The sequence below is a fragment of the Kogia breviceps genome, chromosome 7 (genome assembly GCF_026419965.1).
Source record: "Kogia breviceps isolate mKogBre1 chromosome 7, mKogBre1 haplotype 1, whole genome shotgun sequence".
Lineage (NCBI taxonomy): Eukaryota > Metazoa > Chordata > Mammalia > Artiodactyla > Physeteridae > Kogia > Kogia breviceps.
In genome coordinates this window covers 47,079,380-47,103,188 of record NC_081316.1, presented here as the reverse complement: position 1 = coordinate 47,103,188, position 23,809 = coordinate 47,079,380, and the positions used below count along the sequence as shown (strand labels likewise).

At 41.6% G+C, this 23,809-nt stretch overlaps 1 non-coding gene across 1 annotated transcript; it reads right to left on the bottom strand.

Moving 5' to 3' along the window:
- Nucleotides 1-21,413: 21,413 nt before the first annotated feature.
- LOC131760713 (U6 spliceosomal RNA) lies at nucleotides 21,414-21,515 on the bottom strand. The gene has a single exon (XR_009336812.1). It is a non-coding gene; the product is annotated as a U6 spliceosomal RNA (small nuclear RNA).
- Between the last annotated feature and the right edge of the window lie 2,294 nt (nucleotides 21,516-23,809).

The following is a 23,809-nucleotide window of genomic DNA, read 5'->3' as shown; positions in this document are numbered from 1 at the left end:
GGGAGTGTCTAGTTCAATCTTTTCAATATGCAACTGAGGAAAACAAAACCAAGAAAGAATGAGTGAATACCCAGTATCACAAAGTTAGTTTGTATATGGCTGGAATCCAGGTTCCCAGGCCCAGGGCACTGGTCTCTCCACTTCATGACACTATTTTTGTGTTTCACATTATAATCATTACTTGAGATGTTGATAGCCAAGTGTTCATTATTACAATGAAAATGTATTTTTGCCAATCTTTGTTTGGGGAGATTCAGCTTTAAAGAAAGGAGATGTTCAAAAACACATTAAAAATGCATACTCATTAGTAGAATGAAGTTACAAATTTTGTTTTTTTTATACTGGGGATTACATTGCAATTCTCCTTTTTTTATACTAGAAGACCTATATGAAATCTCTTTTTTGGATTTTCTTCTTTGATACAAAGTCTTTTGTTGCCAAGTGCAAATCAAATCTAGTTAGGGTCTGAAGATCTAGAGCACTGCTTTCATAGAAACAAAAAATACCTATGATAGAAGAATACAGAACTCCATAATCTAACTTATATCCCTTTTTAATAGTTCCACTGAAAGCATCAGAAACATCCATGAGCCACAGTGTCAATATAATTTCCCATTCTATGGGTATTATGTTTGTGTTTTATCATTCTAGCCCACTTTGGGCTTGTAATACTTCTACCTATTATTTATTCCTTCTTTTTCAAACCAGCAAAAATATTTTTTAAGTGTTTAGAAGTTCAAAATCTCCTTTATAAAAATATAATACACCTCTGCCAGAGATGGGCTCTGGAAGCAAAGCAGTCCAAGTATCTCCAGTAGAAAAGAAATGTTCAAATTATTTATTTCTCTTAATTTTAAATACTTTGAAGAATTTAATTCTACATATTATCTTTCCCCAATTCCATTTAATCTGGTCTATGAGGCTGTAAACTCTGCCCTGGAAAGATGATTATTCTTCGTATATACATATTTTCCCCCCATTCTTGACCAGTAGAATCAGACTAAAGTCAAAACAGGCTTTTATCAGGGACTCTTCTCTCTCAGTAATGGTGAAAGCTGTGGATTTTTGCAAGATAACAATCTGAAGATCTGAGGCATGGGTAAGGAATTTGAAATGCTTGGTTCTGATGAAGATGTGTTATGAGGACTTGGTAGACATCACTCCATGTCTGAAAGTCTCCATCAATCAACAGAATAGGTCAACAGATATCTACTTTCCCAAGGGGCCAAGAATTTACTTAGAGATCTGATGCAGTGAAAAGTACTGAAAGACTCCCTAACATATCAACTCCTAAGTCAGACTCTCATCAGAATGTGAAGGGATAGCCAGTCTGAGAAAGGAGAGACTATTTGATTACTTTGAATTTTAAGGATCAGGAAGTTGTGATTAATTGCATATTCTGGTTAACTGGGGATAAGCCACAAATATCTCATGTAGTTCTCTTCTTGTCATTTAAAATGTTCCCAAAACATATGAATAACTTCCTGCACTTATGTTGTATAGTATGAGGCACAGAGATTCTGGAGTTAGGTAGATCAGGGTTCAAATTCCACTTGGACCACATAGAATATATTAAGCAAATGTTTAGCTTATATCAGTAATTTAGGGATGATAACTGTCTTGAAAATTGGTTGTGAAGGTAAGATTAAGTTAAATTAGATTTCAAAATAGATATATTATTTTAAAAATAGTGCCTGGCACATAATAGATAATAAATAATCCCCAAGAATTTATGCAGAGCCTGAGACAAGGATTTTTATGGCAATGATTTATTGAGGGAGTGCTCTCCAGTGAGCCTGTAAGGGAAGAAGTGAGAAAAACAGGATGAGGAAGAGCCAGATAAAGATGTATATTTAGCTGAAGGCTAGCTTTAGCTTGATCTCATAGGGAACTCTAGATGGTGAAAACACCACAGAACTTTCCCACACTAAAGCAAGGGATGATAATTTTTAGATCCCTTTATCAGTCAGCCATTGGCTACAGGCTACCTCTGGAGTTAGTGTGCAACCTCCCAGGTCTTTCTGGGAGACATGTTCCCATATACTAAGTGCAGTTACCATAGCACTGGTTGGTAAGGGGGATCTTGGCAGAGTACCCAAAATGTCTTCTACACTAAAGATAACTGGATGCTGATTGAGGGCAGAGGCTACATCTTACCTGCTTGTATATGTCCTATTCATTTATTATTCAATCATCCATTAAGCAATTATTTTTAAAAATTTTTTGAGATTATTATTATTATTGGCCGCACTGCGCTGCATGCAGGATCTTAGTTCCCTGACCAGGGATCGAATCCACGCCCCCTGCAGTGGAAGCACAGTATCTTCACCACTGGACTGCCAAGGAAGTATCCATTCAACAATTATTAATTGTGTGCCACCTCTTTGCCAAGCACTCTTATAGGCATATGGGATACATTGGTGAGTGAAATAAAAATCATTCCCTCATGCAGCTCATATTCCAGTGGAAGTGAGATAATAAGCAAATAGTTATAAGAAATAATTATATACAGTGTTATATAGTGAATGGATAACAGGATTGTCCTTTTTTTTTTCTTTTTTTTAGTCAAGTAAAATTTAACTCTTTGTTTAGTTCCAAAGCTTTTTTAATAGGATTGTCTTTTAGTCACCAAGAATATACAGCATCTCAAGGCTCAGATACTAACCTCAGGTCTCCCTGTGGAGTATTGTAGATGGATGAAGTATGGAATCACATAGACGTGGATATTTTTTGGTAGTGGAAAAAAACCTTAGAGATTAAATTCAAGACCTGATTGAATTTGTACTAATCTCTGAAGTATTGTAATTTATATTTCAGCTATATAGTTGATATGATCTACGTTCTCTACTTGTCTTTTTTTTTTCCCTCTAAAATTTGAGTATTGACATTTTTCAATTAATTATGCTTTCTGGTCATTTGAAATCATTCATTTATTTGCTAATTCTATAAATAGCATTTGAATGTCTACTGTGTGCTAAATAAACATTGATGATGTTTGAAAAGAACAAGACAAAATCTCTGCCCCCAGGAGCTTACACTCTACTAGGAAAAATAAGCTGGGTGTACTGACAGCTCTATTGTAAGTAAGAAAGCTTCAGAGCCAGGAAACCTACATAAAAGACTCCATGGAGGAGTGAGAAATTACTTGTAACCAGAAAGGTTCCAAGAAGCCATATGGAGGAAGTTTCCAGCTGGGGTTCAAAGGCTGGCTGGGCTATGGACACTTAAACTTGTAGGTGATGGGCATTCCAAGCAGAGAGAACCTATCAAGCAACATACGGAGGCAGCAAAAGGCTAAATGCATTTGACGGATAATAAGTAGCTCTGGCTGGGTCTGACTGCTGAGGCGAAATGGTGGATTAAAATGATGTTTATGACTCAGAGAAGGATTTGAAGGTATTCTTGTCAAGGATCTTTTGGTAGGAAGAAACAGAAACTCACTCCAGCTAAAACACATAAAAGGATTTATTAAAATAAAACAGAGACATTGCCAGCATTCAAGGGAAGTACAAGTGAGCCCCACTGAAACTTGTAGGAAATTAGGAAGTTTCAACGGCTCTCTTTCCATCTCCCAGAGGCTGTGAAGTCTCGTCTCTACTTCTCATTATTTGTCTGCTTCGCTCTTCTTTTTCCCTTACTGATTTTCTCTATTTTACTTGTTTTTCCCATGGCCCAGCCGAAGACAGCCACTCATCTTTCAAATTTGGCGATGAGCAAAGACAATCATTTCCACGTCTTGTGGTACAAGGTTTTTTTTTTTTTTTTGGTCAGGAAAGTTTGTTTGTTTTTTTTTTGTTTTTTAAAAATACAAAACTAGAGGTACTATGACTTTATATTATTATCAGTCATTTCAAAAAGAAAAATTAAGGTCTTTTTGAGAGCAGGGCACAGAGAATAAGGAACGATCTAAAGAGCAGAAAGCAGAAAATACATTAAGAAATGAACTACTAGTGGTGCATTTGATTGTGGTACAGGTTTTGAGGGAGAGACTCTTACTGGCCATCTTTAGTCAGGGTGTCCACCTAGTCAAGTCACCTAAGGCTAGAAGGGAGGTGTCACAGGGTTGCTGGCTATTCAGCATCCTTGGAAGAGAGTCCTGATAGGGCGGGTGGGCAGGACTGGGGGCCCGAGGGGAGGTTGGAGTGGAGGGGACGCTGTGAGATGGTCTGGCTGAGTCGTTCCATTTTTCAGGAGGCGATGGCGAACCTTCTACTTTGTTTATCAGTTTCATGAACTGCTAAGAACACGGTTACCCTCTAAAATTGTGTTAGCCTTGCAGACTTGGGCATCTGCAAACAATGAGTGTGTGGCACCAGAGTCTCCCAGAGCCTCCACTGCATTAAATGCTCCTCATCTGGGCATGCACTCTATAGCCCCTCACTGTTCTCACTACATTTTATTGAGAGTGTTTGTCTAAGAGCCTCCTTATCTGTGTACTGAGGGTTCCTTTGAATGTTAGTATTCCTAGAGCCCAGCATTGTGCCTGACATATAGTAGAAGTTCAATAAATGCTTGTTTCTCATTTTATGAAGCATTTATCTCTCCAAATTTACTTATACTGTACGTTCAATGCATGAATCTCTATATGCATTAGAAATGAGATTTCTGGCACTCACGGATAAACTAGAAAATAGTTAAACAACTGTGCTCTTCTGGGGCTCTTTTCCTAAGAAAACAGCAAGAAAAAAATGGAACAGGCTCTGAGAAGTTTTAGGAATTCAGAATCAGATGATGTAGGTTGGAATTCCTGTTTGCCATTTGCTTGTTGTGTGACCTGAGACAAGATGCTTACTTAAAAAGTCTTACCTTTCCTTCTCTCATTAGTCAAGTGGGAATAATATATATTATTATTTACATACATGTAAGTTTGTGTGAGCATTAAGTGAGATACTATATGTAAGTTTCAATGGTTGGGTCTGATACCTAAAAGTACCAACAACTATAGTTATTATCATTATCATTGTAACCCTCAGGACTTGTTACCATGAAAAAGCAATGATACAATTATCATTTTAAAAACAGAATTCTGAGAAAATGAGGCAGTTGTGTGCTATTGATAGGCATTACGACATCATGATTAGGAATAGCTTTCAGAAAAATCTGGCTTGGATTTGGGATCATGTCTTGAGTAATTTAGGCCTCAATGTTCTCATCTGTAAAATGGGGATAGTAATAACCCCTGTGTCTGAAAGGTTTGGAGACAATTCAACGAACGAATGCATGTAAAATACTTAGCAATGTGCCCAGTGCATAGAATGTTCCCAATAAATGGCAGCTATTATTATTATTAGTTGCTCTCTTTTTCCTTCCTTCCCTCCATCCCTTTCTCCCTCCATCTTCCTTCCCCCCACCTCCAAATCTGTCAAATATTTTGTCTTTGTTCCAGATGATCCTTAGTCCATATGGACCAATATACTTTCACAATCATTAATAAACATTATATGGGGCTTCCCTGGTGGCGCAGTGGTTGAGAGTCCGCCTGCTGATGCAGGCGACATGGGTTCGTGCCCCGGTCCGGGAGGATCCCACATGCCGCGGAGCGACTAGGCCCATGAGCCGTGGCCGCTGAGCCTGCGCGTCTGGAGCCTGTGCTCCGCAACGGGAGAGGCCACAGCAGTGAGAGGCCCGCATACCACAAAAAAATAAATAAATAAATAAAATAAAAATAAACATTATATGGAAGGGGGTGAGTGTGTGTGTGTGTGTGTGTGTGTGTGTGTGTGTGTGTCTGGTGTTTGTGTACACCTGTAGGATAGAAACATTTAAGACTATCTCAAGATTTGAAATAACTGTTCCAGCGACTGGGCTATAAGCAGCAAAAAAAAGTCAAAGTGACTAAATCCCCCTCAATCCCAAGCCAAGTGTTTACCTCCCAGCAAAACAAAGCCGCTGAAAGAGAATCAGCAGGACAAAAGCAGAGACTTGGAAAGTAACTGAGAGAAATTGGAGGGAATTGTAAAGAACCTGTCCCTTCTAATCCCAGAGTTGCTGAAACTACAGAAAAGCTGTGGAAATTAACCGTTTGTGTCACACACAGAACACCATATGCTGCTCTCCTTCCCTGGAGAAAGAACAGCCAGCAATTGCTTCTCACTCCCCAGCGGGCCACTGAGCTGAGCCTGCACTCACTTGGAGTCTCAAATGAAAGGCAATTCACCCAGCCAGTCCCCAGCATACTTAACCTTTGGACCATAGATGCCAACGTCTCTCTGGAGAAAGAGTCAGTTGTGCTTGTCTTAGTGACTGTGATGCAACCACTGAAGGGGAAAAAAAAAAAAAAAAGGCTTATTGCCACTATGATTTTGCAATGGCTCCAACAAAAGGCTTAAAGGATTTCAGATGCATTTGGAAATTAAACTCTGCTGGCCCTCCTGAGCCAGCATCTCTTCTGAATACCACAGGGACTGACAATGACAAAACCCAGACCCAACTGCTGATACAGGCTTGATGGTATTTTGGTTGTCCAGTCATGACAAGGCATAAACAAATCTCTTTGTCACTGTTTGCATGTGAAAAAAATGGCATCTCATCTGGCTGCTTTTGACCCAGCTCCTTTGGCAAGTTGTCCCAACACGTCCACTCCTGCTCCTCAAGTGAATCTTTGGGAAACTGACCTTAAACACAGAATATGGAATTTTTAAAAGACATAAATGCTCTCATTCTCTCTCTGCTTATATAGATATTTCTGGTCAAAGGCAAACTGACGGTAGGGATCCGGGACAGCTTGACAAGAGGTCAGTTCCTGCTGACATCAATGAAAAGAGGCAAATCTCAGAGGTGGTGTCTGACTTAGGAGGAAATGAAAAATGATAGCTTGCTACAAAGACAGGAAAAAATTTTTTCAAGTCTGGGTCTTAACATAGCAACCTCTTTTGGTATGCATTCTGTACGTTATAAGAAAGGAACTGGATTTCTGTAACCTGGACCAGAGGGAGTAAGGGGTGGGTGTACGGCTGCAGGTCTGGGGTGGCGTGGTGGTGACGTTTTATTGTCACTTGTAAGTGTCTGGAGACTTATACGTAGAGGACAGGGCTTCACTTTCATTTATCTTACTCCAGGTTCTGGAGTATGGGTTGTAAAAAACAAAACAGGTTCTCTGCATCACGAAAAATGTCTGGGATTTTACTCCAATGAGTTTAATTAGGCAGAGTAAGGAAGTATTGCTCGGTAAAGATTTGTTGAATGGTCATGTTTCCATACTCACATTTTTGTCACTGTGACTCTATAATGTGAAAGAGAGTCTCATTGCAACCTGGCTCGGTAACAGACAAACTCAACCACTGAGGCAGCCCTGCCCCCAACCCTGGTGCAACCCTGCACTGGGCCTCTGATGGAAGAGGCTATACAGGAGGCCTCCTTGCCCCACCTGTACAGAGAGGCATCCTCCACACCCAGTGAGTGGAGGAACAAACCTGGTCATGGTTGACTTTCACAAGAACCCAGGTAGGGTGCCCAGGAGACCCCAAATCACCAGACCACCCTGCTAGCAAATCACCCTGCAAAGTGATGGGTTAACTTTATTCTTGCCTTCCTATCTTGAATACAAATTTACTTATTGGTTCTCTCTCTCTATGTAAATTTGGCTCAGTTAGTTCAGGATTAAAATATACACACTACTACTATATATAAAACAGATAATCAATAAGGACCTACTGTACAGCACAGGGAGTTATACTCAATATCTTGTAATAACCTATAATGGAAGAGAATTATAAAACATTTATTTAAAAAAGAATGTATGTATATATACATATGTATAACTGAATCACTTTGCTGTACATCTGAAACTGTCACAACATTGTGAATCAACTATCTTTCAATAAAAACTTTTAGAAAAGAATTTTACCTCAGAACATGAAAAGGGACTGTGTGATGTGAGTGAAAAAGAAAGACATGAGGGGAAAAAGGGAACAGAGAGAGGAGGGAGAGGAGGAGAGAAGACAACATAGAAATGAAACAACATATACGTGAAAGAAGAAAGCAAACAGTCCTAAGGTAGTCAGAGGTACAGGGAGCCAGCTACTCAACAAACCCGGAGCCGGATTCTAGCCACATAAAGTGCAAAGGGAATTGTCCATGTGAGTGTGTCTGTGTCAGAGATGGACACAGTCAAATCAAGTAGCCCCAACACATGCCAGTTCCTTCATCCACAGTGGAAACCTCAGCCATTGCAGAATCCTTTCCTTTCCTGGAGCCCACCATGGTGTGGGTTATCAGGCTCTGTGACTACCTGCTGTAGCCTGGGTTCCACCAAGAACAAAACTTAATGTAAGACCTGTTTATGGCGGTGTGTTTGAGGGTGGACCCAGTGAGCCACAAGAGGAAGAGGGGAGGGCGTCTGGAAGGAACAGGAGGACAGTCAAGGTTGTGGTCCTGAGCTGGTCACTGCCACGGGATCTTGATCCTGCAAGATGTTTTGTGGAGCCTTATGAGATGCATCTCAGAACAGTCCACACGGGAGAAGCCCATGCAGCATCATTTAAGAGGCCCCTCTGAGCGTTAGTACCTTCATATTTTGGATTGTTTGTGAAAGGCTGCAGAGTAGGTTCTTGGGGCATTCCATGCAGCAACATCAGAGGAGACTCTGGTTGAGAAGCATGGTGGACATAGCCTGTGGCTGGGGGGGATGGGCCCTCTGTTTGCACCTGCCCAGAGCTAGCTGAAGTTTGTGCAGAAATGGTGACCACAGAGGTGGTCAAAGTAAAGGGTAGGATAGGGGAAATAAAAGTAATGCATAAGATTTAACTTTTTCCCACTGTCACCGTGTTAGTTTAGGGCATCTCTTGCCTGAATAATGAGTGTAGTCTCCTAAGTCTGTTCCCTGTCTGCGAATCTCTTTCTCTTTAAATTCACTGTTCAGATACTGCCAGCATCATCTTTCCAAAACCCAGATCTGATTCTGTCACTCCCTTGCTTAAAAATCTTCTCTTCCTTCACTCCTTTCTTCTTTGGACATTTTATACCTTTGTACATTTCTTGGCTTTCCTCTGAATTTTTGGTATGGCACGAGAGGTAGCTTTCAAAATCTGCCTCCTTGGCTTCATTTCTCACTTCCTCCCAACAAACACCCTTCATGCTAGCCCTGATGTTTCCAACTTGTGCTCTCCGGGGTCCTATGAAATTATTTCAAAAGATCAGAAGAACCATATGTACATCAAGAAATCTGTAGCCTGAATAAGTAATGTGACTGAAACATATGCTGTAGGTTCACAAAACTTAACTCACGCTTCTCCCTGGATTTGCAGAGAAAATGGAATTTCTTACTTTGTCTAGATCTAATCTAGTTTCTTTCATGATCACTCCCTCTACTCCCTTCGCCCTCGCTGGTAGCAGGCATAAATATTAGCTCATGTAGGAGGTACCCTTCTTTTGTGGTCATGTTTGAGGGGGTCAGGGTCGGGGGTTGTTCCCAGGAGACCCGCTGAGGGAAAAAGCAGAGAATTTCATGCCACTGCTATGCTCTCAAGTTTGGGGTCTTTGTCCTTCTTTCTGTGAACCTACAAAGGGCCCTCTGGTCAGGGAGCATGCCTGCTCTTGAGTACCCCAGGTCAATCCTCCCCAGAACCAAGCCTCAACAAACTCTGAGGGAGGGGAAAGCATTTCTTTTACTCAAGGATTCAATGAAGCATCCCCAAATAACACAGAGCCTGATTGCTGGGAGTTGGGGCTTTTCTGGCTAACTTGTTCTGAGGCACCATACGAAGGGGCCTCGCATTCTAGTCCCTCATGGTAGCTGCTTCATTCCCTGACTTGATCTCCTTATCTTGTCCTTTTTCCAGAAGCTCCCCTCTTCAATTTCTTCACATCTGATGGTCCACCCCACCCATCCTTGGGAAGATCTCTTCTTGGGGTGGAGCTGGGGGGACAGAGGTTCTACCTGAATTTATCTAAGAGTAAACATACCTCATCATTGTGAAATATTTAATTTTTTTTCTTCTGAAGATAATGTGATCTATTTTCACCTGAGAAACACATTCCTCTGTTAAAGTAACATTGAGCCTATTATTTTTTTAATTTCATATTTTGTTTTTAATTTTTTAAATTTTTGGTTAAATTCACATAAGGTGAAATGCACAAACCTGAAATGTACAATACATGAGTTTTGGAAAATGCATACATCTGTGTAGCCTGCAATCCTGTCAATATATACAGCATTACCATCATACCAGGAAGTTCCCTTATGCCCTAGTTTCCAGATAATTCCCCACAAGAGGCAACTATTTTTCTGATGTTTTTCATCATAAATGAGTTTTACCTATTTTAAAACTTTATATAAATGGAATTGATCAGTTAACATTGAGCCTATTAATTGCAAAGTAATAACCCTGGCATTGTTGTGCTAAGGGAAGAACTCAAGCTCTGCGAGGGCAAGAATATTTGCTGTTTATTAACTGCTTTATCTAAACTGCTTTATTTTTACTGGAACAGCCCCCAACATACAGCAGACATTCAATCCAAGTTTGTTGCATGATTGAAGGAATAAATAAATAGAATATGCTCTTCCTTCTGGGGTTTCTTTTTGTTACGTAACAAAAGGCCTCCACATTGACAGAGAATAGATTTGGCAGAGATGGGAATGGTTCTCAATTCTGCCAATAGGTTATAATTTTTCAGGATAACTTTATAAAAAATAATATTAGAATAACTGCGTATCTATGTACTAATTTTTTTTTCAAAGAAAACAGGCGTCCTCAAAAGAAACTCTTTTATCCCAGAGGCAGCTTCCTCAGCTCAGTTTCATGTCCTAGAGGCAATCACGCTAAGAGGCTGTGTTTTTAGTTCTACTGGTAACCATATGACCTTAAATAATATACTCAAGCCTCTATTTCTTGTTACCATCAGCTGAAGAGAATTATTGACTCTGTTAGGAAAGGTCAAGAACACTGCTTCAATGCCTACTCATACACTCTCTTCCCCTGTCTCCTATCTCTTCTCTCATAGTATGCATATTTTCTTATGTTACTGATATAAATCTTGGGAACTTTCCTTATTTATTTTCTGAGTAGCCAATTTGATTATCTGCTGTATTTAGTGTATGATTAGGCCCACTTATTGAATTTCTTGTCATTTTTAATTTCTAAGAACTATTTTGTTTTTGGCTGATAGTTTCCTTTTATATAGTACCCTGTTCTTGTTTAACTGTTGCAAAATCTTGACTCTGAGGATTCTAATGAATTTTTTGTTGTTGTTAAAAATCTCTTTTCTGTTCCCTGGATTTTCTGTTTTCTCTGGGGTCAGTGGATTTTCTTCCTATGTCTGTTGATAATTCCCAGGTTATCTCTGAGTGAGAGTTAGGCTGTTGGATATGTGTTTCCTGTAGCTGTAGAGATGACTGGATTAAAGGGCTGCCTGTGGCTGTTTGTAAATAGGATTTTCTCCAGAAGGCAGCTGGGAGACCCCTACCTTTGCAAAGGAGGATGGCCTCACTTTGGTGCCGGGGAACTTGGGAAGATAATATGTCCCTCCGGGGCAGAGTTGCCATTCCTTCTCTGCTTGCCCCTCTCCTCCTCCCACTCATCCCCCTCTGCATGGGGAGAGGGAACTATCTAAAGCCCTAGTCTTCTTCTCTCTCAAGCTCTGATACCATCACCGGGAAGATTTTGTAGGAAGATCACATATTTCTCTTAGATAACAATCCTCCATGTTAGTTTCTTTCTTTTTAAAAAAAATAACTAATTAATTTATTATTTATTTTTGGCTGCACTGGGTCTTTGTTGTGGAGCATGGGCTTCTCATTGTGGTGGCTTCTATTGTGGATCATGGGCTCTAGGTGCATGGGCTTCAGTAGTTGTGGCATGTGGGCTCAGTAGTTGTGGCTCGCCGACTCTAGAGCTCAGGCTCAGTAGTTGTGGTGGTGCATGGGCTTAGTTGCTCCATGGCATGTGAGATCTTCCTGGTCCAGGGCTTGAACCTGTGTCCCCTGCATTGGCAGGTGGGTTCTTAACCACTGTGCCACCAGGGAAGCCCTCCATGTTAGTTTCAATGGCACTTTTAGAGGAAGGGAAGGTAAATGTGAGCTTTAAGTCTGACATCATTTGCTACTTTTTAAAAAAATCTATTCTCAAACATTTTATTTAGGATTACTCCATCAAAATTTATAGATGGGGATTATCTTTTTAAAACTTTTTAAAAATTGAACAAAAGATTCTTTAAATTCTGTAGTGCTTTACAGTTTTTAAAAGTTTCAAACACATGATTTCATGTAATCCCATAATAATCCCTTTTTTAAATCCCCTACTCCTATAGTGTCCCTCCCTCCTTCCCTCTCCCCACTGGTAACCACTAGTTGGTTCCCTGAATCTGTGAGTCTGCTTCTTTTGTTGTTTCATTCACTGGTTTGTTGTGTTTTTTAGATTCTACATATAAGTGATAGCATACAGTATTTGTCTTTCTCTGTCTGACTTATTTCACTTAGCAAAGTACCCTCCAAGTCCATCCATGTTGCTGCAGGTGGCAAAATTTCATTCTTTTCTATGATTGAGTAGTAGCCCATTATATATATATATATACCACATCTTTTTTATCCATTCATCTGTTGATGGACACTTAGGTTGCTTTCATACCTTGGCAATGTGCTACTATTTTCTGACTACATAGCTGCTATAGCGATTGATAAAATACACATTTGTTCAAGAGCTCTACTAAACACACAGTAGATTTTGCTGTGATGTGCTTTCTCAATCAATGGATGCTAAAGTTACAACTATTTTCATTAGGGATGAATGAAACTCTTTGGTGTTAAAACTGTTGAGAACCTATCTGAGCTGCCTTAAATGCTTTCATGCTGTTCTTTATACTTGGACCGCTCATCTCAATTCTACCTGCAAGATTCTGCCATCATGAAGGACTAGTTCAATGATCAGTTTCTCTGTGAGGTTTTCCTCTATGCTCTGAGACAGAATTAACTGCTCCATCTTCATTATTCCCTGAACACCCTGTCCATCCCTCCAGCATAGCAATTATCATGTTGTATGATAGTTGTTTACATTCTCTCTCACTCCACTCCAGTCTTAATCATCTTTTAATGTTTTATCTCCAATACCCAACACAGAATGAAGACTTGTTGGCTTATATTGAATTGCAGACTTTGCTTTTATATTTTGTAATGATTGTCATTGACTGTGTGTGGTGAAGAGAAGGCCATAAATGGAAAAGATTGTCATTGATCTTAGCAATGTGAAGCCTTCCAGAGTAGACCAGTTATCACAATCTTCATTCTTGGTGTTTTCCAAAGCTGTTTAGAAGATTCCTGTTTATGTGTTTCTGCTAAGATTATTCTTTTTCCTTTCAAAGGCTACCTAAGAAAAAAGTAAAGAATCCATCTCAAGAGATCTTTAAGAAGTGAGGGAGACAATGTAGTTAATTTTCAATGAAAGGTTGGGGAGGAGAGAGAAGAATGTGAGTATAAGTCTCTTTCATTGTCTAGAGGTTCCCTTAGGGCAGGGCTTCTGTTCACTACTGCCTTTGTATCATCATTCATTCATCCACTTACTCCATAAATATTTACTGAGTGCCTATGGTGTATCAGGCATTGTGTTAGGACTTGGGAAAATGCTGAACATGGTAAACAAACAATGCCCTGAGCATTTCACCATGCTGCTAAATGACTCTTGTGGAAGACACTCCAAGGGCAGGTCAACAGGCAGTTAATCAATGGTATTTGTTGGTATTTCTTATATATTCACCCTGGTGCTAGGCTTTGTAGGTCGTTTAAAAGTAGGATAGACCTTGTCCATAAGGAATTTAGAATTAAAAATTATTAGAATCCTATATAAAATGGCATAGAAAGCCAGCAAATGATATGGTTTATAATATAAGGATATTAGCAGTTCAGCGTCTTAGGGATCAGCTTGTTTTGAAGAGCTATAGGTGGGGATGTCAGAAGGCTTCGGATAATTCACTGAAGCACTCTTCCTCTTTTCCCTCTATCCCCAGGTGACTGGTATACAGATTTGCCTGAAGAAAGAGTTAAAAAAAAAATGTTCTCTGTAGTTGAAAATCTATGCAACTGTATGTGGATCCAGGTCCACAGCCAAGTTTCACAGGAAGTGTCAATTAACTTGAGATGTGGAGGCTAAGGACTAAATAGTTCAGTGATGGGGGAGAGGAAGATTCCAGGTAGAGTGAAAACATGTGTGAAAGTCTGGATTAGGCAAGTGGCATGAATTTCAAGGCACAGATTCTGCTAGCATGGCTGGAGCATAGAGAACACAGTGAGGAGTGATGAGAGATGAGGCTGGAAAGATCATTAGGAGCTAAATCCTGCAGGATTTCGGTCACCTTACTACCATGAGGGTGTTATATAAAAAGGAGTGAGCCAAAGGTCCTCTGCCTGAAAGAATACCCAGTTATGTTGTGACTCTCTGTTATAAACTCATTTTAGATTTTAGGTTTTGCTAGCATACACATTTACACCCCCCCACACAAGTACACACATGGTTATATAAAAGAGCACTTGACATGATAACTTTCATGTAGTTGATGAAGTATTCTAATGACTAAAAGTTGGCAATGCAGGATGGGTGGTTATATTTTTAAGTATGCAGGCCAATTACAGCTGCATACTTAAATATACAGACAGCTTTCAATTACTAGAATGGAGAGCAATGAGAATGTTATATTTTAAAAAAAAGCTCAACAACAGATAATCCAAAAGTCATCAAATCTTGGCTTTTGAAAGAATTGTATTGTTTTCTTGCAGCAGATTTGCATTCCTAATTATGCCTCGCTTAAGCTAATATTAAAATGAGTTTGCATTCCCAGAGAAAGCACACTCCAGCTGGGCAAAGAAAGGCAAGAACCCAAGAACTTGCTGAGTGATGGGATAGGGGTGGTCTTAAGGGAAGTGGCCTAGGACTGAATATTTGCTATTTTAATCAAGAAGAGCCCTCCTGACTCCTTCCAATTTCCAGAAATAGGCTGTAGGGACACAACATGCATGTGAAAATGTATTATCACTAAATCAAGGAACCAAAGAAAAGCAGGTCCAACTTTGCATATGGTGCACAAAATAATTTCCTGTTTAGTATTGTCCTGTATTTTTGTTGTAATATGGGCTGGGAGAGGGAGAAGACCCGTTTAAAAGTTGCTTGATCCCAGTGGAATTTAAATTTTTTTTTTTTTTTTTTGTGGTACGCGGGCCTCTCACCGTTGTGGCCTCTCCCGTTGTGGAGCACAGGCTCAACGGCCATGGCTAACGGGCCCAGCCGCTCCGCGGCATGTGGGATCTTCCCGGACCGGGGCACAAACCCATGTCCCCTGCATCGGCAGGCGGACTCTCAACCACTGCGCCACCAAGGAAGCCCCCAGTGGAATTTAAACCTTAATTATCACTTAACCTAGGAAAGCTCTGCCAATATTATAACAGTAAGTCCCTTCAGATCCGTAATTAAATTTCTGCCTGTGGGTTATGTGGGCAAATCCTGTAAGAGGGGAGAATCAATTATGGGAACATTTAAGTGGGTTATAAAACCCAGGAAGACAAGAGTTCCTAAAGTGTTATTGGAGAATTCTAGGATTATGTCAAAAGAACAATTTTACTACCTTACTCTAGAAATAACCAAGATTGATGATTGTGCCAGGGCAGGGAGTGTTCTGAGAAAGTGCGTTCATAGTCACAAAATTTATACTAAGAGTCAGAAAATAATAGAGTTCAAAGAGGCTGATAAAACCAACAGCTAAGATTTACTGAGCATTTACTATGGATTCTCCATGGTTTTAAATGTTTTCCATGTGATAACTCATTGAGCACCTAGTCTAAACACTCTCCCTCTTAGAGGAAACTGAGGCCTGTGATGTGAGAAAAGTTAGCCTGGTCCCGCATGACCAGAAATGATCAGAGGCAGAACTAGAACCCAAGACTTCTGACTCCTAATCCAGGGCTTGCTTTCTATACTGGATGCTCTTTCTGTCAGCTGGAAGATCGTATCACTTGATCAAACCTGCACGCTTTAGAAAATATTTTTAACGATTGCTAGTGACAGTGGAAAAAGCATAAACCTTAGAGTTGAACCTGCACTTGAACTCTGGCTTGCTACTTACTTCTAAGAGTTTGTCCTTCTGCAGGACTGCCATGTCTGCTTGGCTTGTGTTCCTCTGTGACTTCCTGGAATAAAGTCTGACATCCTTGCTCGGACGGCAAGGATGGCCCTGGTGGTCTATGCTGTACTAACCTCACCAACTTCACCTCGTGTCAGTCCCTACCCCTCACTCTCTGCCCCAGCTGCCTGGCACGTTGTCACTTTTTTGGAGGGCTATGCTTCTTTCCACCATGGGGTCTCCAAGTGCTGGGAACGTTGGCTTGTCCCTCTCCTAAGGAACACCTCAGGTCTCAGCTTCAATTTTGCTTCCTTAGGGAAGTCTTCTTGGATGCTCAGCTCTCTCTGTTAGATGTTCTCATAGCAGCCTGCCCTTGGTAGCTCTCATCCTTACCATAATTATTCAATTACTTGTCGTTGTTTAACGGATGCTCCCCTCCAAGAATAGAAGCTCTACGAGGGCAGGGATAGGTATTCCCAGTGCTGAGGTCAAGAGAATGTGCTCAGTAAATACCATGTGAATGAATGAACCCATCTCGAGCCTCAGTTTTTTCTTTTGTAGAGTGGAGATACCTCACACTGGACGATTTTCAGCATTAAATGGTGTATTGATTTAAGGCTCCCAGCTCAGTGCTTGCTAGCAGCATAGAACTCAGTAAACGTGAATTTCATTTCCTGCACCTTCTTCCTTCTCTGACAATGTCCCCGAGGCACCATGCCTGCTGAAATATCTAAGAAAGATGGAATTATGTTCTGGATAGTTTTAGTACAAAGCATAATTTTTGCATTCTGCATCTTTGAATACCGATTGCCCGCTGATGGTATATGTGGCAACTAGCTCTCCAGGAACCAGCGTCTTTGACAAAGCAGGGCACCTCACTCCCAGCTGGACAGGATAACAGAGCACTTACTGTAGGCATCATTCCCCCGGGGTCAGAACCTTAAACTAATCCGCCTGCTGAATATGAAACAGATGAAACAGGAGCAGCTGCTCTTCTCAGCTGGTGAGGTGCTGGAGCTGAAGCAGTGTGGTGTTTAGGTGTCTTCCGCCTCAGAGCCCAGACAGAGTGACAACAAGACTACTCAGATGTGTGCTTACGTGGAAACCTCCGGCCATGTTTTCCTTTGGAAGGAAAACACGAATTCTCTCCCTTCCCCCACAGCTGGAATCCAGACTCCCCGAAGACAAAGCACTGTGTTTCCTTCTCAGCAGGCTCTCCTGTGTATTGTCACTCTCCTCACAGCCCTTGACCCTGTGCTGCTTTGAAAACTCTGTGGGGAGTGGGCGAGGAACCTGATATGAGTCTGCGCCCTCCTCCAACCCTCACCTTTTTATAAGCATCACGGGAGGCAAGATGGAGCACGTACAGGGTTGTAGGCAACAGAGAAGACGTGTCACAAACCCTTTAGAACAAGCTATGGATGGGTCGAGTTTATGTTTAAGTCAAAGGGAAAGGACCTTTTAAATACAATTTAAAGCAATAAAACTGGTTTTAAGACCATGGCTCTAAAATTAGTCCTGGAACCAAGACTTGTCATCTGATACTCTCTGCCTTGGGCAATTACTTCCCCTTTCTAAAACTCAGTTTTCTCATCTGTGAAGTGGCCACAGTGACAGTCCCTATCTTATAGGCCAGGAATTGGCAAGCTTTTTCTGTAAAGGATGAGTTAGTAAATATTTCAGGTTTTGCAGCACATATAGTCTTTGTGGCATACTGGTTTTTTGGTTGTTTTTTCCAAACCTTTAAAAATGTCTGAACTGTTCTTAGATTAAGGGCTATACAAAAACAGACCAGGACCAGATTTGGTGACCTCTGTTTAGGCTTATTGTGAGGGTGAAATCAGATAGCATATATGAAATGTTTTGCATTGGACCTAAAACATAGCAGATTCTCAATGAACGATAGGTATGATGATTCTTACCTGGTGATTGTGTAGAAGGCTAACTAAAAGCAATAGCAGAACTTTCAGACTTAGCTATTCTGGCTCCCTTGCCACACACACATCCAGTAGAGCAAATATTTACAAAGACAATAGAATGGAGACAAATTAAGACCATTAATGTGATACTCATTATTTGATTTGAAGCATTTGAAAATTAGATACGGTCAAGGGCATTGGGGCCAGTGGACATTTCTGAGGGCCAGCTGTGTGCCAGGACTTTGCCATGTGTTATTTCACAACAGTGCTTCTAGGTGGGTTTTACAAGAAGAGAAGCAGAGACTAGGGAAGGGAAAATCCCTGGAAACCAAGTGTGTCTGCCCAGGGCCTCCATGTTGTGCAGACTTTTTTTTTTTTCCCGATTTTTATTATTTATTTATTTATTTATTTGAAGTCTAGTTGATTTATAATGTTGTATTAGCACAGTGATTCAGATATATATATTCTTTTTCAGATCTAGAGACACGTACTGACTGAAAGTAAGGGGATGGAAAAAAGCTATTCCATGCAAATGGAAATCAAAAGAAAGCTGGAGTAGCAATACTTATATAAGACAAAATAGACTTTAAAATAAAGACTGTTACACGAGACAAAGAAGGACACTACGTAATGATCAACGGATCAATCCAAGAAGAAGATATAACAATTGTAAATATATATGCACCCAACATAGGAGCACCTCAATATGTAAGGCAAATATTTTAACAGACAGGTTATACAGACTTGATGGCTGTTCTCATGGTCCTCTGACTCTTATGCCCATTCTCTTTCTAATGTACATGCATTTACATCAACTTTTTACCTCTTGACCCTGGAATAGGTGGCTGCCTTCTGAATGGAATTTAATGAGTGGTTCAAAGGCTGTTTCTAAGTGTACACCTTCTATGTGCCAAGCCCTGTACCAGACGTTGGAATTACAAAATGAAAAAGAAAAAGAGTATGGCACAATCCCTTTTGTTGAAGAACAAAGTCTAGCAGGAAAGACACCACCCAGGTAGCTAATCGTAATATATTAGGAAAGTATTCTATTAGTAGTGCTTGATGGAAAATTCCATTCAGGTTTTGTCTTTAGGAAGTCATTGTGACAATGCCTGGATTTGTATTAAAAACACACAACTTCCGTTCTATCACAATCTCTCCATTTCAATATGATATCTTCATTGGCTTCCCATTACCCATAGAATGAAGTTCAGACTTCTTGGATCCTATTCAGGGCCTTATGCCAAAGCTTCCCAGTGGGTGTGTCAGATCTGCTGAGATGATGCTGTAGACTGAATTGTTGAAACCCAATTCCCAGTGTGATGGTGTTTGGAGGTTGGGCCTTTAAGAAGTGATTAGCTCATCAGGGTGGAGCCCTCATGAGTGGGATTAGTGCCTTTATAAAAGAACCACTGGAGACATCCCTGGTTCCTTGGGCCATGTGAGGTTATGGTGAGAAGATGGCTGTTTATGAGGAAGTGGGCTCTCACCAGACACCGAATCTACCAGAGCCATGTTCTCTGACTTCCCAGCCTCCAGAACTGGGAGGAATAAATTTCTGTTGTTTTAAAGCCACCAGTCTATGGTATTTTGTTATTGCATCCTGAACAGACTAAGACAGTTGGTGACAGCCTTGCCCATCTACTCTGGTGTATACTAAAAATATGATCCTTATTCCACATGTGCCTCAACCTGAAATATTTTGGGAAGCCTTGTCCTTCACAACCTGTCCCTGATTTTCCTTTCCTGCCAAATTTCCCTCAACTGTCCCAATGTACACAGGGTCCGTTCCCTGTTCCTTGTCCATTTGCCATGTTTCCCAACCTACACACCTCTGCTCACATGGTTCTTTCTGCCTGGAAGTCCCGCCCAACCCTTTCTACCACTTCTGTGTAGTTTACAGATTCTTGAAAAGAATAACCTATAAGTGACCTCTTTCATGAAGGATTCCCTGCATTCATTGTCCTTTGACCTGCAGTAGGGTTTTATCTTTTTTACAGCACTTGCCATCTGTTACATTCTTAGCAGTGAAAGGACCTAGTGCTGTGTCTGGCACATAGTAGGGCTCAGGTGGTCAACTGACCAGGCTGCCTGCCTTCCTTGCTTTATTTGTAGAATCTTAGGAAAATTACTTAAATCAGTGGTTCTTAAATGTGGCTGCACATTATAATTGCCTGAGGAGGTTTTGTTTTGTTTTGTTTAATATTTCAATGCCCAAGCCATACCTCAAATCAATGAAACCAGAAACTTTAAAGGGTGGTTTCCAGCATCAGAGTTCCCCAGCTGACTCCAACATGCAACCAGGGTCCAGAGCCTCTGTTTTGAACAACCTGAGCCTTGTTTCTAGGGTCGTTCTGAAAACTAAATGCCATGTTTGTGAAAGCTTGGCACAGTGCCTGGTGCGTACTGAGTGTGCAGTAACCATTAATTAATTACTGTATTGTATTTTACCCCAGCTTTTCACTTCCTTGCCGACAGGGTCTTGCACATAGTAGGTATGTAATAAATGCTGGTTGAATAAACAAATGTTCCTTGAGAAAGCTTCAGGGAAAACCCCAGCAGGTTGTTGCAGACAGCTGGCTTTACTGTGAACTAAATGTTGTGCCTGGAGCAGAGGCATAAGGGGATGTGGTCTGTCCTGGGTGCAGGCAATGGGGGAGAAGTGGAAGGGGTGGGTGTCGGCTTTATAAGATTTAAAAACAATAATAAAACCAACTACAAGTCTATCTTCTTTTTATTGTCATCACACACTGGAAATTTTTAACAGTACCGGTGATAAAATGCTTCTTGCTGGGATGGACTTCTCCCACCACCCCTGCCCTCTCCGCCTTATCTCGTTTCACCACTGGCTCGGAGCCCGGCAAGAAAAGACAAAAGAGCTCTTACCATCAGCACTATTAATGAGCTAAATGGCTGGAGAAAGAAACAAGGGAACTGTAAATTATATTTATAAATTATGTCATATAAAGCCAGACTAAGTAATTAAACTGTGGGCCCATAATTAAATACTTGTATAACATTTGGGCCCTGAGATTTCTTTCTGCCACAATGGTTAGCAGGCTGCGTGGTGGGCTGATGACTCATACGGAGGTCCTGGGGCAAAGTGATGTCAAGGTCACTGTCTAAACAGAAGAATCCTTGAGGGACAGCCTTGGATGTGGTCAAAGGAATGGACAAGTGATTTGCAAGGTAACAGGTGAGGAGGGAAAAGCCCCAGACCCCCTGGAGCATGTGAGAAGGGCAGTAGCATCCTAGATTAGTGAATGAAGGTCAATCAGCAGTGCTCTCAGGCCGAGCAGAAAGGGAAGGCCTTCCCATTGTTGGCTCCAGCCAACCCTCCCCTTCACATGCCCACTCTTCACGTGCCCACGTAGAGTCATAGACATCAATACGACTTCTTTGAACGGTCTCCTTTTCACATCTCTTTACCTTTGCCCATGTTGTTGTCAGCAACGACAAAATATGGAACGCTTCACGAATTTGCGTGTCATCCTTGCGCAGGGGCGATGCTAATCTCTGTATCGTTCCAACTTTATATACGTGCTGCCAAAGTGAGCATCCTTCTCCGTTCTTCACCTAGCCATTTAGTCCTTCAAGATCTAGCTCCAAGGAGCTCCATGGAGACTTTTCCTGACTCATTTAGGCAGTGGTAAGTCTTCCTCTGGTTCTCACAGTTACATTATGGGGTAATATAGTTCTCTGCTGAGTGTGTCCCCTGTAAGGTCCTGAATAGCAGAGCACCTGTTCTCAGCTCCTAAAAAATTGCCCGGCAGAATGGAAGGTGCTTAACATCCCTCTGTTGAGTAAATGAGTAAATGACTGAAGGATAGATAGCCCTGCATAGAAGGGGAGGTGGTATTATCCCTATTTTTCAGAGCTAGACGGTCAGCTCAGGGGTTCTGTCTTGTTCAGCTTCCTGTTGGCAGCACCCAGCATGGTGCTCAGCAGAGAGAAATTGCTCCGTGAATATTTGCTAAGCGTATAGGAGGCAATCGAAAGGAGATAGACTTCGGCACAAATTCCCCTCATCCCAAATCCCCACCCCCAGAGAAATAAACCGAGTAAGCGTACTGCTAGGACAAGTGTCAGTGTCCACTGGTGTTTACAAAATAACACTGTGTATCTTAGCAAAACCATGGGGAGGGCAGTCAACGCACATCAGGTCTAAGATCAAGGTGAGATTTGTTGGGGGTGGTGGAGGGAAGGGATGGGAGAGAGGGATGCGGAGCCTGGGAGGCCCAGGTGTGGGAATTCAGGGGAAGGAAGAGGAGACGGTGATGAAAGCATCTAGAGCAGCCTTGAAAGGGAGGTCACAAGAGAAAAGGAGAGTCAAGAGGGAGTGGTTTGTGGGGAGGAGCGTGATCAGCTGTGAGATAAGCTGCACCAAAGGCAAGGAAATACTTTCAGGGTGAGAGAAGATGGTAGAAAACTGGGAGGTGGGGGGATTGGACCAAGAAGGTCTGCAAGGAATCCGGGGGTGAGGCCCAGCTGCTTCCTTGCCCACAAGCACCCCAGGTGGTAGGAAAACCACACTAAGGTTTGAAATCAGCTGGTAACGGTAAAGAACCAGGCCTCTACACTTACCCAGCTGCCTGGGTTGGGGGGAGGGGATAGCCTGCCTCTGCCGTTTATCATGTGTTGTGGCCTTGGTATAACTCTAAATCTCCATTTCCTTTTATGTCAAATGGAGATGATAAATGTACCTACCTCTTAGAGGCGTTGTGAGAATTCAATAAGTTGATACCTATGAGCAGTACCTGAGCCTAGTAAATGCTCAATAAATACCAACAGTAGTAATTATCTATAATATATAATTGGACACTTCACTAGCTGATTCCATGTTTTTCTGCATCCTTCCACCCAAGGGAGGGAAATGCTAAAAGGACCTCGGGGTGTTCCCTACTCCATAGGTAGCAGAAGGGGGAAGTTGGATGGGAGAGAATTAAACATCTCATAGGCATTTTTCCCACGGGGGTATTCCGTCATATGCCCAGTCTCTTACGAAGTTGTTTTGTTCCCTAAGGGGGAGCACAATAGTCAGCTGTGTGGCCTTGGGGAAGTAACGTTCCCTCTAGAGCCTCTGTTTACCCATCTGTAAGTTGGAAGGATTGATTCTCTGATCTCTAGTAGCCTTTCCCATTCCATGAAGCTACTAATTCTAAATCTGTCAAGGGCTGAGACGGGGGTGGGGAGACAGGTGGGCACTGGAGGGTGCTGCAAAGACCGGTTGGTTGATCGAGGACATCTTAGATCTGTGTGAGGTCAAGGAGCTGCCAAGGTCATGGTTTTCAGCCTCAGAGTCCCCGAGAGTCCCCAGGACGGCTGTATACCCTGCACTGGGAGAAGGACAGAGAGATGGTTGGCCCAGAGGGCAACTGCTCTGGTCCCACAGCGTCCATGAAAGATCTACAGGGGAGCAGGGCAAGGAAAGGAAAACTGCAGGAGGACATCCACACCTGTGGAGCCAGTTGCCTCTCTGTAGCCCTGCATTACAGAATAGCCAGGTATGAATTGAATTAGGTGCTGTAGTGTTTTATCAAAACAGATGTCCCATTGTGTAAATTCCCTCAATATCAACCCTTACAGGCTTACCAAAACTGCAAGAAAACCCCTGCACTCTTCTGCCTGAGATCTCATGTTCATTTCCGTCATCTGTAATTTGAGAAAATATTTGTTTCAGTACCCAAAGGCTATTTTCTATGCCTCAATCTCTATCTCTCTTTCTCTCTGTCTCTCTCTCTCTCTCTCTCTGTCTTTCCCCAAAGCCTTGTTTTTCTGTAAATACTGTAGCTCAGCTCTGAATCACAGATCAAAGCACTGCTTCTTCATTCATCTTTTGTGGCCAAATTGCA